Genomic DNA, 18,657 nt, shown 5'->3' on the forward strand with positions numbered 1-18,657 from the left:
AGCTGCGTTATGTTGAAAAAAAAAATTTAGAAAAAATCGTAAATAAATGATTTTTAACACAACGTAAATTCAACTTTATTTTCATTTCAAACACAAATTAATTATTCGTTTGGTGTTTCGTGGGCAACTACGGGCAACTACCCGTGGGCAACTCTGTCGTTTTATTTATTTCTTCTTCTTAAATACAATATTTTGCTTAAGCCTATATAGAAATATTAATCTTACATTCTAGGAAGTATATCTACAATCCACTTAATATAGACCATATGTTACAAGTGGAAAGGATCATCTTACAATCTATGAATTACATCTTGGGACCACTTAAGGCGGACCGTATTAGCAAAGTACAATGTTTCAATACGGACCATATGGGTCGTAAGTGTCATGATACATATGAGTGAGAAATTAAAGATATGTTTATGTAATATGAACTGGTGGTATTAACTCCCCCACCTCTAAATTGAAGCGTGCCGATTCAAAGAGATATAGTATGTGAGGCTTTAGACCAGTGGTTCCCAAACTTATTTTGTCTACCGCCCACTTTGAGAATAAATATTTTTTTAGCGCCCCCATTTTTTCACCTATTTAAAAACCATTATAACTTCAAATTAATTATTGTGACCTACTCGTATATATGTATATTAACGGAGAATTCTAAACGAAACTTTTACTAAAACCCGCAACTTGAAACCTGAGCGCAGTAGGTAACATACAACGGCGCTTAGGTCTCAAGTTAACTCTTACGGGCTCCACCTGAAAATAAGAATGATTATTGAAACGCAACTTTATAGTATTAAAACAGAGAATCTTTTATTAAAAATAAAACTAAAATAATCGATCCCTATATAAAAACTAATGTGAAGGATGAATCTGATGCTGTTTTATACGTTTGTTAATATCAGGTTCTAATTTACTCAAGAACAGTCGCAAGTCGTCACGTTCGATAAGAAGCAAACGATTTATATTTTTAGTAAGCAGTGTTGTCACAACACTAAATCCACGTTCACACAAATATGACGATGGGAATGCTATCAAGAATCGTTGAACGATTGAGCACAATCCAGGGTACAATTGCGAGATCGGTTTTTGTAGCCAAAATTCTTGGTAACCATTTTTGAACTTGATTTTTATTTCCTCGTTTGTTGTCAATTCTATAAGTTCTTCTTCCAGCTGAGGTGACATTGCTGTGTTGACATTTGAAATCGGATCCAACACCCAGTCTGGTATTTCCAAGTTCAAAATGTCCTGGTATCGTTCGGTAAAGTCAATGTGGAGGTTTTCCAAATGTTGGCAGTAGGCAAACAATTCGTCGTTACTGCATGATAGTGATAAATTCGGAAAATTGTGAAACTCACGTCTGCCCAGATTCTTTTTGTGTAGAAGCAGTTTGACTGCGAAAGCAGCAACGACGTTATTTGTTTTAATGAAATTTAGTTTATCGCCTTGCAGTTGGAGATTCATGTCGTTGAACAATTTATACAGGTCTGTCATGTAAGCTATATCATTCTTTGATGTTATGAGCTTGTCTTGAAATTTTGTATCTTTAGTTTCCAAGAACTCTATAACAGAGTCAAATAGGTTGTAGAATCGAGTCAGACAATTGCCTCTTGATAGCAAACGAACTTCAGTATGAAACAACAAACGATTGAAATCCTCGTCATTAGTAACACAAAGCTGATGAAATAATCTATCATTCAAAGAGCTGTTGCGAATTTTATTGACTGCTTTGATGACATATTGCAGTGATTGAAATAGTTTTTCACTTAAGTTTCTAGCAACTAAATGTTGTCTATGAATAACGCAATGTACACCAAGGACATTAGATTTATTTATGAGGAATGCACCGCGACCTTTGGTCTATTGTGCCCACAGCAAGGACATCTGGAATTTTATTTTTTAAGTCCGCTATGAAGCCTTTATGGCACCCTGTCATAGCCGGAGCGCCATCCGTAGCAATTGGAATAATATTTTTCAAAGGAATTTCTTTCTCATCGCAAAACTTTTCCAATAAATTGAATATGGTTTCGCCTTTTGTATCGGTCTCTAAATTTCTAGCAAATAATAATTCTTCACATATTTTCTCATCTTTAATAAAACTCAAGTAAAACAACAACAATGCTTCATTAGTAGGTAAAGTGGACTCATCCAGCTGAATTAAAATTGACTTGACCTCAGGTGATCGCACAATGATTCTTCAATGTTTTCAGCCATTTCATCAATGCGTCTTTGCACAGAATTATTACTCAAAGGAATTTTTCGGATAATATCTGCGGCCGGTTTATGAAGCACGGTAGTTATTTTATTTATTTATTTATAATTATATATATAATTTATATTATATAAATACATAAACGCAGCACTGGCTACGAGGCCTTCAGCCGTCTTGTAATTATAACTAGGTGAAAAATTCTATTTGCTAAGGGTTAGTAAAGATGTAAGTTGCTTAAATATATTTTAACAAATCGTTGGTTTTTAAGAATCTATATACAATCATCACGTTTTTTTCTGAAGGTTCACTTAGTAGGTTTATGAGATCAATGTTGCCAGAGTTGTGGGCTGTTGGGTGAAGCATCGGACAGAGTGTGAGTAAGTGTTTGATAGAAGCGGTGTCATCGCAAAGGGGGCAAATGGATGGGCTTTTACCCGATAGTAAGTGGGCGTGTGTTATGATAGTGTGTCCAATCCTTAATCGAGTATATGTCTTCATTGCGCTAGTTGGAACTGTTGACGAGTAGATTATACGATTTCTGGCTGGGTTTATGACCGCGTAGTGATGTTTAAATGTTTTCCATTCGCTTGCGTTTTTTTGATGCATTTTGTGCATAATAAGGTTAATAATGTTTTGCTTGGATGAGACGTAGTATGTTAAGGCAGGAGTCCCGGCTACATTTTTCGCAGCGAGGTTTGCAAAGTGGTTGCCTGTAATACCAGCATGGCCAGGGATTCACATTACTTGGATTTTCTGAGGGGCACCAATGACCGCGTCTCTGATAACTTCTATTATGGGATTGCGATTGGAAGGAGACGTTATTGCAGACATACACGATTTGCTGTCTGTACAGATGAGGAACTTTCCTTTAGTCTTTTTTGCGTAATTAACTGCATGAAGGATAGCAGATCCTTCAGCGGTAAATACAGAGGTCGTTGAGGGAAGAAGCCAATTGCAAATAATTTCTCCTGTGGCAGTGACAACTGCTAACGAAGTGGAATCGATGGACTTGGAGCCATCCGTAAACAATAACTTCCAGCCATTGTGTTGTGTAATTAGATTCCAGTTCAGCAAAGGTTTGTTGAAAGACTTCGTTTGGTGTGTTTTGCTTCAGACAAAAACATAAGCTTATTCTGTAGTATTTTTATCATTGATCAGACAGGGAGGATGTCGAGTGGTGAATTTGCGTGTTGCGTTACGTAAAATATTATTTTCTGCAGCGAAACTTAAGCATCTCGAAATAGCCGATTGTATTCTTGGAATTTTTCTTTTTTTCGTTGCATGGGTGATAGTTGTATTTAGTAATGGGTTGGTGTTCTCAGCCGTTTTCGCAAGAATTTGAAGCGAAGAATCTATTATTTTATTTTGAATAGTTGGTAAACCAGATTCAGCCATTATCGTTTTTATTGGCGAGGTTGGAAAGGCCCGGAGACTTCGCCGTATTGCGCAATGGTAAGGTGCATTTAAAAGGTTGATACTGCTTTTGGAGAAATTGCCATAGATGGGGAGCCCATAATCTATTTTTGAAGTTAGCAAAGCTCTGACAACATTGACTAGTGTTCGGATGAATAAATGAATGCTCAGACGAGAGATATTTAACAATATTTAATCGTGACATTAACGAGTTTCTGACATATTTACAGTGAGCATTAAAATTATAATTAGAGTCAAAAATTAATCCTAGTATTTTCAGCTGTGTTTTACATTCGATGTTAGTTTGGTTGTGGGTTAGTGAAATACCGTTGCAATTTTTGCTTCCTACATACATGAAGGATATGTGTTTTGTCTGAGAAAGTGAAGCACCAGACTCCGGTGACCAAGTCTCAATTCTGGCGAGTATATTGGTAAATAAGGATTGAGCTAAATTAACGTCAGAGACTTTTTTGTGTAGATTAGGACATCGTCAGCATAGATCTGGTGCTCAACTCCTTTGTAATTTTTATCATCCTACTAATATCATCGAAAGCAATGATAAAAAGGAGGGCTGAAAGAGGTGAGCCTTGCGGCGTACCATTAGAAAGCGGGAGTGTTGAAGAAAGAAAACCATTTACGTTGACTTTGAGTTTTCTGTTTGTGAGAAAGTTAGTCATAAAACGTATCATATTCTGGCCTATTTTCCATTTTCTAAGTTGTCGAATAATAATATGGGCTCCAATTTTGTCGAAAGCTCTGTGAAAGTCCAAAGATAGTACGGACACGTGGTTTTTGCTGGACAAAGCGTTAGTAATGAAGTAGTCTAGTTGGATTAAAGCATCTAACGTGCCTTGACCTTTTTTGTAGGCGACTTGATTCGGTGATATGAACTGTTTCGCTGGGCATACCACATCAAGCGGTTAGCCACGATCTTTTCCAAAATTTTGCCCATACATGGAAGGAGGGAAATCGGCCTATAGTTAGCAAGTTTATCGGAGGATTTGTGTGGTTTAAGTATTGGTATGACACAGGACGTTTTCCAAAATTGGGGGTAGACACCAGTACTGAAAATTTTGTTATAAAGCTTTACCAATCGGAGCTTGAGGCTTTTTGGCATATGTCTGATAATTGGATAAGAAATTTTATCTTGCCCCGGGGACTTACCCTTAACGGTAGATGCAACGAACTCGAATTCAGACAGTGAAATGCTGGTTTCTGTTTGTTTAGCAGAAAAAGAAAGAGGGGAGACAGAGTAGGAAGTGTCGGACAGTGTGGTGGTTTTAGAGGTTTGAAACTGTGTGCTGAATGAAATATCTGAGCTTGTTTCAGAATAGTGGTTTGCAAATAACTCGGAAATATCGGATGGATTATTTACCAAACCTGTTGGCCCCTTTACGCATTGAATGGTTAGATTTCTCGGCACTCCAGCAAGTTTTTTTAAAGCGTTCCATATTAACTTAGGACTAGACGAAGGATTTATTTTGCTTGTGAAATCCTGAAAACATTTACGCTTGGCCTGTTTCGAGGAACGACGGAAAAGAGCATTGGCTTTCCTGAAAGATATTAAGTTGACTAGTGATCGAGCGCGTTTGTATTCATACCAAGCTGTCTGTTTTTTTGCCCGCAATTCAGCGATTTTTTTATTCCACCAAGGAACACTCTTTGAACTTGCTGTTGGCTTTGTATGAGGAATGCTAACATTCGCTGCTGAACGGATAATTTTTGTTAACCTCGCACTTTCTTGGTTAGGGTTGTCAGATATTGGGGCATTATTGCCATTTATCTCGCAATGTGTCTGAAACTTCTCCCAATCAGCGTAATCAGTTTTGAATACCTTATTTATTTTGTGGTTTTTAGTTGTTGAACCTAGGTGCAATTTTAGTACAATGGGGAAGTGATCGCTTCCATACAGGTGATCGAGTATACTCCATTCGCACTCTGTGGCAAGTGTGTCGGTGCACATTGTAAGATCTACATGGGAAAAAATGGAGTGAGTGGAAAAGTGTGTCGCGGATCCGTTATTCAAACATATTAAGTTAGAGGAAAGTAAAGCGTCTCCAATGCATTTGCCCCTCTTGTTGGCTATTGGAGAGCCCCATAGTGGACTCCATGCATTAAAATCACCAGCGAAAATTAAAGGAGTAGGAGCTTGGTTGATTAATTGCAGGATGTCTGTACTGGTAAAATGTTCATCTGGTGCAATATAGGTGCAGATAATGGTGATTTTTTTAACTAAGATAATTTCGATCGACATAGCCAGCAAGTTGAATTGAATGGCATTAATTTTGTGTGGAATATCTCTTCTTATGAGAATCGCAATACCTCTTTTACCTGTGCTAATATGTGGAAGATTGTGAAACATGCCAATGTACTGCTTAGGAGTAAAAGCCGACAAGTTGAAAGAGATGTGAGTTTCATTTAAGAGTATAATATCTGGGGAATGATCTTGTATTAATAATTGAAGCTCATTGTAATTATTTGTGTAGCCGTTTAAATTCCATTGCAATAATGGAATCATAAGATCTATGTAGGAAAAAAAGAAAAAAGGAAACAGAAGAGAGCTAGAATATCAACTCGTATGAGCAGTCAGTTGAAGCTGAGTGTCACCAATTGAATACTAGTTTAAAAGAGAGTAAAGGCTAAGCGTATTTATTCAGAGTCAAGTTCTATTTGTTCAGTATGTTGAGTAGAGTATTGATTATCGTTGGAATTAATTGTAGTTGGAAAAAGATTTTCGTGATTAGGTGGATTAGACTGCACGGTAGTGTTGGTAGTAGTGTTGTTGAAGTCAGTATATTTATTAAGCGAGTTTAAGGAGTTGTTTAAGTTAGAAATGAGAGAGGCTGTTGTTGGACTGAAAAGTTTGGGATTTAAGAAAGAGGCTTGTTGGGTACAGTTGTCGCTGATATTTTTAGCTGAATGTGAGACGTTGTTGTAAACTGAACTGATCGATGCAGGCTTGTTGATGGAAATATGTTTGTTGTTGGCGTTTTATGAGCGATTTTTTCTAGTTAAAGAGTTTATTGATGAGTTGGGAGCAGAGGTGACCTCTGCGTTTTGTTTTGATGCACTAGGCAAGTCATTGTCGGCAATTCTATGAGTATTTTTAGATTTAGTGAAATTGTTGATGGCTGAAATTTTTGTTGGTGTGTTGGATACAGAGGATACCTCTTTTGTAGGTTGAAGCACATGTGCAAAGCTAGCAGTGAGGGAAGGGAGGGAAGTATTTTCTCGATACTTTTTAAGGGCTTCGTGCATACTGCACTTTTCTAGTGTCTTTATTTTTAAAATTTCTTTGGTTTGTATATACTTTGGACACTTATAGTCCGAAGAACGATGCTCGCCAGAACAATTCGCACACATAACTCGGATGCAGTCATTATCGTGTGGAGGAGGGAAATCGCAAATTTCGCATGTTGGGGAACCCTTACAATGTTTTTGCGTATGACCCAATTTTTGGCATGACCTGCAGCGCATTGGATTAGGCACGTATGGTCGCACAGAGGTCATCCTCCATGCGATGTTTATTTTGTTTGGAAGGGAATAACTGTTGAATGATATTAGCATAACACCAGTAGGCTTTATAACACCTTCAACTTTGCGAGTGAACTTATAAACCGCGGAAACTTCGTAAGAACTCAGTCCTTCTATTATTTCGCTTTCAGGCACATCGTTTAAAAACGGTGCATAAATGGTGCCTTTGTTACAATTAAGATGTTGATGATAGCTAGCGCTAACAGCGCCAATGTTTAAAAGACATTTCGTTCTTATAAACTTTTCTGCTACTTGCTTATTTTTCACTAGCAGTAATAGGCTGCCGTCGCGTAATTCACTAATTTTGTTTATATCTTTGCTCACGGTAAGTAAGGCATTGTAAACACGAAAACAAGAAACCTTCGAAAGGGGTGTAGAATTCTCGTCGGATTTAATCACAATATACTTTGGATCATCACTTTTTATTGGCGGTAAGTCAGGAAAAGCATCTTGCAGTTTTTGATACGATTTTTTACGTTTTGGTTGGGGACCTTGGGTCAGCGCAAACCTGTTGTCCCCGAACTGGAAGCCCGCCGGGGGCATAGTGGAAAAATTATAATGCACTGATATAAGGATAGGATTATATTTCTCACTTAAAATAAGTATTAATCGCGTTACTTAAGTAAGCAGACCGTAGTGCAAAAAAAAAAGAACACCAAAAGAGAGCTATATGAATAGCTATAAACTCAGAGAAAGACGCTAACTCAACTGCTCAGTACGAGGTTTAGTCGGTGACTGACGCTAGTTATTACTTCATTTACTGCTGGCAATATTAACTCTTCTCCGATGTTATGTGGTTTGCCTTTTTGAGCAATTAACAAAGAGATATTGTACGAAGCTCGAAGTCCGTCGTCATCTTGCTTAGCAGCCGTCGAAAATAGTTTTGCTACACTTGGCTGGGTAATATGCTTCTTCTCTAGATCTTGAAAATATGCCTCATTCTTGTCTCTCTTATCTGGATGCATTTTATTCAAATGATCTTGCAGTCTTGAAGGCTTCATTGCTTCATTCGAAAATGTTTTTAGACATAGAAGACACAAAGGCGAGGATGGGTTTGTGGGATTTTCAATGAATCCGAACTTAATGTATTCCGCACAGTATTGCCGTTTCTTCTTTTTTACTTCCGACATTGTTTTGCTTTGAGAAATACGTTTAACTTCGCGAGTAGTGTAAAGGAGGCGTAAGTAATGCTCATCTATTGTGCGCAAAACTACAAATGAATATAAAATAAATACTACATTGTTTACATAGGAATGCTTAAGCACAATTATTATATAGTAGTCGAAAAATATGAATTCTTATTTTTCATTAAAATACATTTGTAAAAAAAGGATCTTTCTCCTTTTCGTATTATCTTACTTTTCCCAGAAATACAGTTGTAAAAAAAAGAATCTTTATCCTTTTTTTATTTTCCCCAGAAATACATTTGTAAGAATGGATAAAGATTTTTTTTTTATTTTCCACATAAAAGATTTAAGGAGTTCAAAAGCTCAAAACTTGCGTTACATCAGCTACCTACCCGATGTCATTTGGCAAGTGATAAAATAAAATATTCAAGAGCTCAAAGCATTCCCTACATCAGCTCGAACCTACCTACCCTACACCTTTGCGCAAATGATTATATTATGATAGCAAATGCCCACATACAGATTTGGCAATGGCAATAGCAATACGTTTGACAGTTAGTATTCTATAAATTCTATCCTGTCGAGATGCCCCGTTATGAAACGGAGCGACCGATTGACATGATTTTAATTTTTTCTATATTCAATAAAATAGGACAGATATGTATATGAACTACGCGGAGAGAAATATAGAACCGAGTTGGAGCAATCTTTTAATTCATATTAGCTGATGTTCACAAGTTGTTGTTGAGAGTCGAGAGCTCATGTAGTCGTTGTCTAAGTGGCCTCCCAGCTAAATAAAATTACAAATAACCCCCAGACCTCTACACAACGCGCCCATTTTCTTTCTGGGGCTCTTACCGCCCCCGTTGATACCTGCAGCGTCCACAAGGGGGCGTTATCGCCCACTTTGGGAAACACTGCTTTAGACTATCAATTTGAACAGTACCATTTTTATTTAAATTTGACTCTTAAATATATATTCCTTGCATTTTATATTATCTTCGACTTCTAATTATTTTTCTGATGGAAGTCTTCTTATATGTGACATCTTTTTGACAAAAAATTTCTTTTTCTTGTATATTGAAGGTAAAAGATTTAAGATTTGATATAATCTTTATGAATTATTCTCTTTCTGTTTTGTATTTTAACTGTATTTCCTAAATCTTCTTATACTACTTGTTTTTTGTATTTGGGGTTTAATTTTTTTCCCCCATATATGTTTTCATGTATAATATCTCCTTTCCACTAACTTTTTTGAAGCCTTTTCTTGTTTTGATGCTCTAGCATTTTCTCTTGTGCATTTTGCAACACATTTTTCATATTTTCGTAAGGTTCTTTATTAAATAAAATGTTGCATTTTGTTTACCTGTTAAAGAATGAATTATTTTATTATACAGTTGAACTGCTCTCATAATTGATTCAAAATTACTAACTAAGCTGTGTTCTTGCTTTAAACATCGGGAGATTTCAATCAGTGTTGAATGACCTCTTTCTATTTGGCCATTACTTGTACTAAAGCGTGGTGTACAATAATAAATTTGTACATTTATTCTTTCCATTAAAGACTTGAGCTGTATCGTACTTAAGTCTGGTTCATTAACAATAACTATACTTTAAACATTTGGAAATATTTGTAACAGTTCCAAAACTTTTTCTTCTAAATTTGATTTGTCTTCTATATGTTTTACGATCAGAAAGTTGAAATATGAATCTATACATGTAAGAAATTTAAGCTTTTGTGCGAAAAAATATCTATATGGAGTTGTTCTCTCTCTTTTTTTGGGATTGGTGCTTTCCCTATTAGAATTAGTTTAGGATGTTTTTCATATTTATTACTATTACATATGCTACAATTTTTTGCATACTGTTTAAATTGTGTTATCATTAATATTGCTGCCTAATTTGTGCCAAATTTTCCTTATAATTTCTATGCGCTCTATTATGTGTTTGCTCAATTATCGTTCCTTGATCTTCTTTATTGCATATGTCATTAGGGAATAGTTTAGTATATAGAAATTTTATCGTGGCAAATGTCTCCTTCAAAATGGTTTTTATTGCATATACTTAGCACTTCAGGTGTGTCAAATATTCCTGTAACTATGTACTTTGGGATTCATATATTCTTTTAAAATACCAATTATATTTTCTGGTCTGTCATATTCAATTAAAAAACGTTTATTATTAAAAGAAGAAATAGTCTCTAAGACAGTAATTCTTGCCCCATTATTGATTACCATCTATTGCTTAAAATGTTTGGTTTCTATTAGTGAATCACTTGAGTCCCTCGACTCACAAGAACTTGTTAAATTATTTAATACTTGTCTTGATAATGTGTCAGCAACTACATTTGTTTTTCCTGGTTTATAAATTATTTTTGGAGAAAACTCCTCAATGAGAGCTCTCCATTTCTTCATTTTAAAATTCGGATTTTTTTGGGACATTGCAAATGCTAATGTTTGATGATCCGTGTGCATAAAGATAATGGCGTAATGTCTTTAATGCCCAAACTATGGCGAATAATTCTTTTTCGTTTGTTGCGTAATTTTGTTCGGTAGAGTTTAGTGTCTTTGAAATAAATGTTATTGGTCTTCCTTCTTGGGATAAAACTGCACCTACAGCAACATTAGATGCATCAGTAGTTAAAATTAATTTTGTCTCAAAGTTTGGTTGAGCTAATTCAACTTGTTCTTGTAACGCTCTTTTTAAGGTTTCACAAGCAACAATTCCTTCTTGATCAAGATTAATAATTGCGTTTTTGGACATATATTGCGATATTTTACCACTTTTTTCCTTTAAGTGTTTGGTTAATGGTTAAGCTATTGTTGCATAATTTCCTAAAAATTTCCTATAGTATCCCGTTAATCCTGAAAATCCTCTAAGTTATCGTAACGTCTTGGGATATTGGTAATTTTTTATTGTTTCTACTTTTTTGGGATCAGTTTTTATAATCTTATGGATACAACGTATCCTAAAAATTCAATCTCGGTTTCTACACGTTTTGATTTTTCTATAGGTATTTTCATATGGGCTTCTTCGAGGGTTTGTACTATATATTTCAAATGAGATATATGTTCCTTTAGAGTTTTTGAATATACTATTATGTCGTCAACATATACATACGTGACAAAATTTTCCTATACATTCATGTAAAATATTATTGATTACTCTCTGAAATATACTTGGAGAATTTTTAAGTCCAAATGGCATTCTAAGGTATTCATATTTTCCGTTATGTACAGAAAATGCTGTTTTTTCTATGTCGTTTTCTTCCATCAATATTTGATGAAATACAGACTCTAAATCTATTGTGGAAAAGTATTTTGATTCTCCCAAATTAAAAAGTATCACCTCGGGATTAGGCATTGGGTACCTGTCGGCAATTGTTCTTTCATTAATTTTTTTAAAGTCGATGACCAGTCCCAATTTCGGACTACCATCTTCATTTATGCCTTTTTTTGGAACGACCCAAACGGGCTTTTACCATGTCGTATAATCCCTTTTACGAATAAACTTTCGATTTCCTTATTAACAAAATTATTTGCAGATATAGAGTAAGGATATTGTTTGGACCATATAGGTTTGCCATCCTCAGTTCTAATTTCTGCTTTAATATCTGTTCGAAAATGTAAATCTATGTTCACGTTTTGATGAGCTTTATTTATTATTTTGACAACATCCTCTCTAAGCAGTGGGATGTTAATATTTTTAACTTCAATTACCTTTGTTTTGATATTTTTCTTCAAATTCTTCGAAATTATTTTCATCGGTAATATTGAAATTATTTATTTTTAAAATATTAGTGTCTCTTTTTTCGTGTATACCAAACAGATTGATATTGTGAAAATGTTTTATTATGGTCGAACCATGAATGGTTCTTGCCCTCTTCTTAATTACTAAAATGTTTTTATTATCATAAATTCCAGACCGAATATATGAGCTGGTTGCTCCCGTATCTATGACAATTCTAAAGTTTCGCCTAGTTTTTGTATCGGTTTTAATAACATACGGCAAGTCGGAGTTTACCTTTAAAAAATGGTTCTCACCAATATCATTGATTCTTTCAATGTTTGTTTGAGGTTGTGTGCTTATTTGTGCACTTTCAATTGACCTTTTTGGCATATTTGTTGGTTGATAATTGGTCTGCCAATTATACCCGTTACTCCTAACATGTAGTTGGTTTCTTTGCACAGGAATGTGTTTATTTATTAATTGGATTGATTGATTAACCCACTCCATGGGTTCTGGGTGATTGGAATACATTTGGTATGAATTATTATCCGTTTGAGAGTACCTTAAGTTATTCTGAAAATTCGGATACCTTCGGTTAACTTGAGGATGGTTTCGTGAACCAATTTCGTGGTTGTTTTTAGTAAATTGCAAAGCAAATTGTGATCGTATTTGATTTGAAGGAAGTTCTTGTGCTTTAGCAAGAGCATTTGGCAAATCGGTAGGTGTTAATGTAAATAGCATTTGGTTTAGGGGGTAATTTAAACCAGTTATAAAAGTTCTTAACGGGGTTTCTCGATTCTTGATATTTAATTGTTTTGTAATATCTGAATTGGTGCCGTGCGTCATTATAGTTTTATTTATTAGTAATGTCAATTTCTGATTGACTTCTTTATAATAATTAATTAAGGATGTCGATCCTTGTCTCATAACACTCATCTCTTGATCAATTACGTGAATTGGTCGGCTGTCGGCGTAAGCAAAATCTGCTTCCAAATTCAAAACTTTGCCATGATTAGTTAACATATCATTGGCATTACCTACAATCTTATTTCGGGGGATAGCTAGTGCTCCAAAATACCATCTACTACCTTCAATATGTATATAGGCTCATCGAATTTTGTGTAGCTTCCCTCCAGTTGGCATAAGATTTACCGGAGAATTCTGGCAAAGACTTTATTATGTCTAAATTTTCGTCACGTGTTATGGAATCATTCCTTGAGTTTCATACTCTGTTACATGTGCCGCATTTGTTAGAGTTTTAATTCTGTTACTCAACTGAGCTCAGTTATTAAATTTGCGGTTTGTGTAGCTATATCGGCTACAGTAAAATTATTCACTGCCATTTTGAAAATTGTAAAATTATTTTGTTCGCTTTAAAAATTCTTTATTTTTTGATATTGAACTATCGCCTCTTTTCTATAATCCTTATTTTTCGGTTTTTTTTTTATATATTTGTAAGTTTCATGAAATAGCATATATAGCAATACTCACAAAAATATGGTTAAATTTCTTTTTTATTTATATATATTTAATAGATGTATACAATTTTATTTTGTTTTCTTTTTTTCTTAAATAAGGCCACTTGTGAGTGTCATGATTATTGGTTTTGCAATACTCATAGTGATAGAGAGAGTGATTTTTCATACTTAATATTAATGAGATTTTTTCCTATTTAGTTAATAAATATAGTATTGACTTATAACTATTCTTATGTTGTTGTTGCTACTGCTGCTGTTGTTACTGTGGCTGTTGCTACTATTGCTGTTAGTTCTTGCTTTTGCTGCTACCGCTGTTGCTCTTGTTGCCTTTGCTGCTGCTGTTGTTTTGGAAACTAGTTGCCTTTTTCCTTTATGTTTGGTCGATGCTTTATTGCTTTTGGTGCGGAGTTTTCACTGGCACTGTTTATTTTGTTGTTTTTAAAGAATTCTGTGTTCTAAATATCTTTGAAATTATATTTTTTTTGTGATCTAAGTCACTCTTTCTGTTTTTGTAATTTTGTATTTTGTTGATTAATTATGTTTTAATTAATTATTTTAATTATTAATTTTTAAACAAATTTGTTTAAATTTCTTGTTTTTATTATCTTGCGATTGTCACTTCGTTGCCTATTCTTACTCACTCTGTTTCAGTTTTTGTTTGGTTATTAACACACTTATAGTTATTTCTTTGGGATTTGATTTTTATGATTTTGCATAAAATAACAATGGTACTTTTGTAATTGTATTTCTTTTTTCGCGAGTACGCGATACTTGTTTGCCTTAGGGTTTGTGTACAAAATTTTTCTTTTATGTGTTAATGTTTTTTGTTTGTTTTATACATTTCTCAGTTTTTACTGATACTTGTTTTAATTTCCACTCAAACTTCAGTATGCCCCTTCGCACAGGGTTTTACATACAGAGTTTGTTTTCGTTTTGTTATATTAATTGGTCCGTGGTAGAATTAGTTGAATCTCCTGGCAGGATCGCCAATTAATTATTCGTATGGTGTTTCGTGGGAAACTACGGGCAACTGCTCGTAGGAAACTCCGTCGTTTTATTTATTGCTTCTTCTTAAATACAATATTTTGCTTAAGCCTATATACAAATATTAATTTTACATTCTACGAAGTATATCTACAATCCACTTAAGAAAGACCATATGTTACAAGTGGAGAGGTTCATCTTACATATGTGTCGTAAGTGTCATGTTACATTTGAATGACAAATAAAAGATATGTTCATGTAATATGAACTGGTGGTATTAACTCACACATAACTTCACGCAGAACAACACCTGCGGCGTCAGTTAGTAACTCATAAAAACAAGTTATTTATTTACCTTTTTCCGCCCGGTGTCTTTATGTGAAAGACCTGCAGCATTACAGGATTCCGTTAATTCCTGCCATAATGAATCAATAAGTACTTAATTGCGATTTGTAAATCCTCTTATGATGTCTGAATTTTTTTTCCATAAATTCAATTATTATGGTATTTTGTGTTCTATTCTTATGTTTTCCCCTCTAAAAATAAAGTTAATTAATTCGTAACAACAAAATAAATAAATTTCTTAAATTGCATTTTTTCAACCGTCTAACAGCACACAGAAATTCCAACGCCATATTCAAATTTGCTAGCGATTTTCTTCTTGCCTTATACCTGATATCAAAACCCATAAAATTGGTTTCGATTACACTCAAACCGATACAAATCCCGTTTCAAACATCAAACCAATAATATCTGAGTTCATGGCACTTACTACTTTTTTTATCGGTTTCAATTCTAATTCCGACAATTATCAGATTCCATACCACTGATTAAAAGAATAGTGAGATTTAGACTATTTTGGATTTCCTGTGAGGAATCAAGATAAATCCTAGATTCCACATAAATGTTATGGCAATATTACGATTCTTTTGTCACCGTGATTTGATGGTACGGATGGATAGAAAAACACCTCAGGATTAAAAAAGAAAAAAAAAACTTTAAAAAACGTTTCGAAATATTTTTATTTAAATTTCAAAAATTCGTAAGGGTAATACATGCTCTGTATAACTCAAATTGCACACATTTTTTAATTAATATATTTTTATCTGCGCTGTACACATTGAAATATTTCTGACTTTTACATTTATTGTACATTTTTTAAGAAAATAAAAATACTTTAAGAACTATTTTGCGCACATAGAGTTTCAGAAGATTTGTGAATTAACATTTATTACAAATATTAGTATTGCCATATTTTGTGGCAAATTTTCAAAAATTTTTTTGTTTATCATCTTTATTATTATTTAGTGCAGAAAGAAGTTCGACACAAAAGAACTCTGAACACCCCGGTGTTGGATCGACCAGAGTTATTTTTGAAGCGCGGCCGATGGCAGCCAATGCATAAAAACTATACGCGAAATAATATATAACTTATCTTTATTTATTATATGAAATTGTTGAACTTTAAATACAAATATCTCAAAAACTAGAAGTCTGAGGTGAGTATATGCGTGCACATTTTTTAATCCTCAAGACCTCCTCTATCTGCCCATACCCTCAAATTACGGCGTCAAAAGAATCGTAATCGTGCCAATGTTATGTTAAATGTGAGACTGCTATAAAGTTGGGCTAAACAAGAACTCAGATATATGCCATTTGCAGTACCAATGATTTGGACCGAACCAGAGGATCATCTAAATCATTTTTATTTTTGTTTGACTCAAAGACTTTGACTCAAGGGATGAATCGGTCCACAATTACGGCAACTGATAAAGGATAAGAGCTTTGAAGAAAAACTGAATGGTCAGGAAAAACCCTCAGGTGGGTTGGTTTTGTAAACGTTGTCCAAATTTTTCTACGAAACTATAAATGGATTCTGGAGCTCAGGAATTTTGACAGACTATAGTATTAAGCAATACTTTCTCTAAAGGTAGCTGATATTTATACTTTATAAGAAATTATATGTTTTTATGTCACAAGAAAATCTGAAGTGTAAATTATATTTTATTCACATAATACTGACTAGTTGACCCCGCAGCCGTTGTCCTGCGTGAAATTATGTGTTTTGAAATGAAAAGAAAGTTAAATTTATCATTTAATTTTTGTTTTTATTTTTCAATGTAACGCAGTTTGATAAACAACATTTTTTGGTTTTTTTTCCGGTGTACAGAAAAGATGGTTTTCCAACTCGTGAGCACGCCACGGCCATGTGAAAAACATAACATTTCGAAATTTATGCCTGACACTATGCGACTATCTTTAGATGATTGTCATCTCACATGCAATTTTCACTGGAAACTAAAAACGTTTGAACTGAAATGGGAAATCGTTAGAACTCAAAGGAATTCGTAGAATCAACCATTCTGCCCCTTGTATTCGATAGGTGCGTCCATTACACAGTTTCGTGGCATGATGATTGTGAAACTATAATAACGACCGATCTTACTTTGGGACGCAAATGATGCGGTAGCATACCAAGCCTGTCCAAAGAATTTAGAAATACCACTGGATAATTCACGGCGCCGTCTTCATTGTCAAGACGATCGATCGATTTGTATGAGCGCAAGTCTCCCGGAATTTGACTTTGAATCTTCCAGTTTAAGTCAACAACATCGGTATTTTTGGCAGCTAACATTGCGCGTGCACTTAAGGAATCGTAGTTACGATAATTTGGCCAATGTCCGAACATTTGTGATGAGTTCATCTTTCGTGAATTAACAAAGGGAAGATGGAATTGATATCGAACCACCGGAAGTATCAACCGAAATTCTACCATTTCAATTTTAGCGAAGGCGATGTAAAATGTCTTTGGCAATGTCTTTTTTGTTCGTATCCCATAATTGACGCGGATTTGAAGGCTGATATGTCGAAGTGATTATCGCGAAAAGTGTGCGAACTTCATTTTCATTCCAGTGATTAACGTGTTCCAGCAATTGTAATTGCTGGCTTACTTCTCCAAAACTTAAACACACACCGTACCATTCACAGCACCCAAAGACTCAAATAAAGTTGAACCGCGTACATTAATCAATAACAACCGAAGGTAGAAGCAGTCGTCGTTTTTCGGGTGGATTGTGTAAATTCGTCCTAATGCATTAGTTGAGAACACATCTGGATTTCAATCTACTGGTTAGCCTTGCTTTCTGCGCAACTATTTCTTCGACGATGCATTTCATGTATAATATCAGGGTATTTCTGAATAGAGCAACGTTTTCGTAAAGGGATCACTGACGAAAGTTCAGAAAAAACTCGTCAATGTTAATTTTGTTGCTGGCGGTGTTTCCACTGGCTGTACTGTATTCTTTGAGTTGAAATGCACATTAATATAAACAAATAAATAGCATGGTTTGAATTTGGTTAGCATTTTCATTAACGTTTAAAATGAAAAAAGTTGTTGTAGTGACATAACTACAATAGTTGGACATATGCTACCGCGGAGTTTTTTGTAGACATTACGACGTTCTTCAATATTGTTGTACATTATTTTGTTCTATCGCTAATAGTTTCGGCAGCGCATTCGACGAAAGACATTTTAAGACTCATTTTTCTACACCTTCGGTTACATTGTTTAAATTTTACCAAAGATCCCTAATTTTTTTCAAAATGAAATGTAGCCTATGTCAAATTGGAAGATTGTAGCATTCTATTGGTGAAAGAATTTTTTAAATCGGCCCAGTACTTTTTGAGCCTATTCATTACAAACATACAAAAATAGGTACAAATCTTTCCTCTTTATAATAGTAATGTAGATATCACATTTTATGTAAAATTAAAATTTTGTTAACGGCTGAATCAATTTGACTAATTAAAATATTCGTGGAAGTCCAGGGAAGGTTTAAACGCTGAGAATACTCGTATATGGAAAAATTTACATGATAATACTAAAAACGACATTTTCTCCTATACAAAGTGAAGGTCGTCCTGTCGTTATTTCTGAAATATTATTCTATATACATAATTCGTAACAACAAAATAAATAAATTTCTTAAATTGCATTTTTTCATCCGTCTAACAACACACAGAAATTACAACGCCATATTCAAATTTGCTAGTGATTGTCTTCTTGCCTTATATCTGATATCGATTACACTCAAATCGATACAAATCCTGTTTCAAACATCAAACCAATAATATCTGAGTTCATGGCACCAACTAATTTTTTTTATCGGTTTCAATTTGAATT

The sequence above is a fragment of the Bactrocera tryoni genome, unplaced genomic scaffold, assembly GCF_016617805.1.
Source record: "Bactrocera tryoni isolate S06 unplaced genomic scaffold, CSIRO_BtryS06_freeze2 scaffold_11, whole genome shotgun sequence".
Classification (NCBI taxonomy): domain Eukaryota; kingdom Metazoa; phylum Arthropoda; class Insecta; order Diptera; family Tephritidae; genus Bactrocera; species Bactrocera tryoni.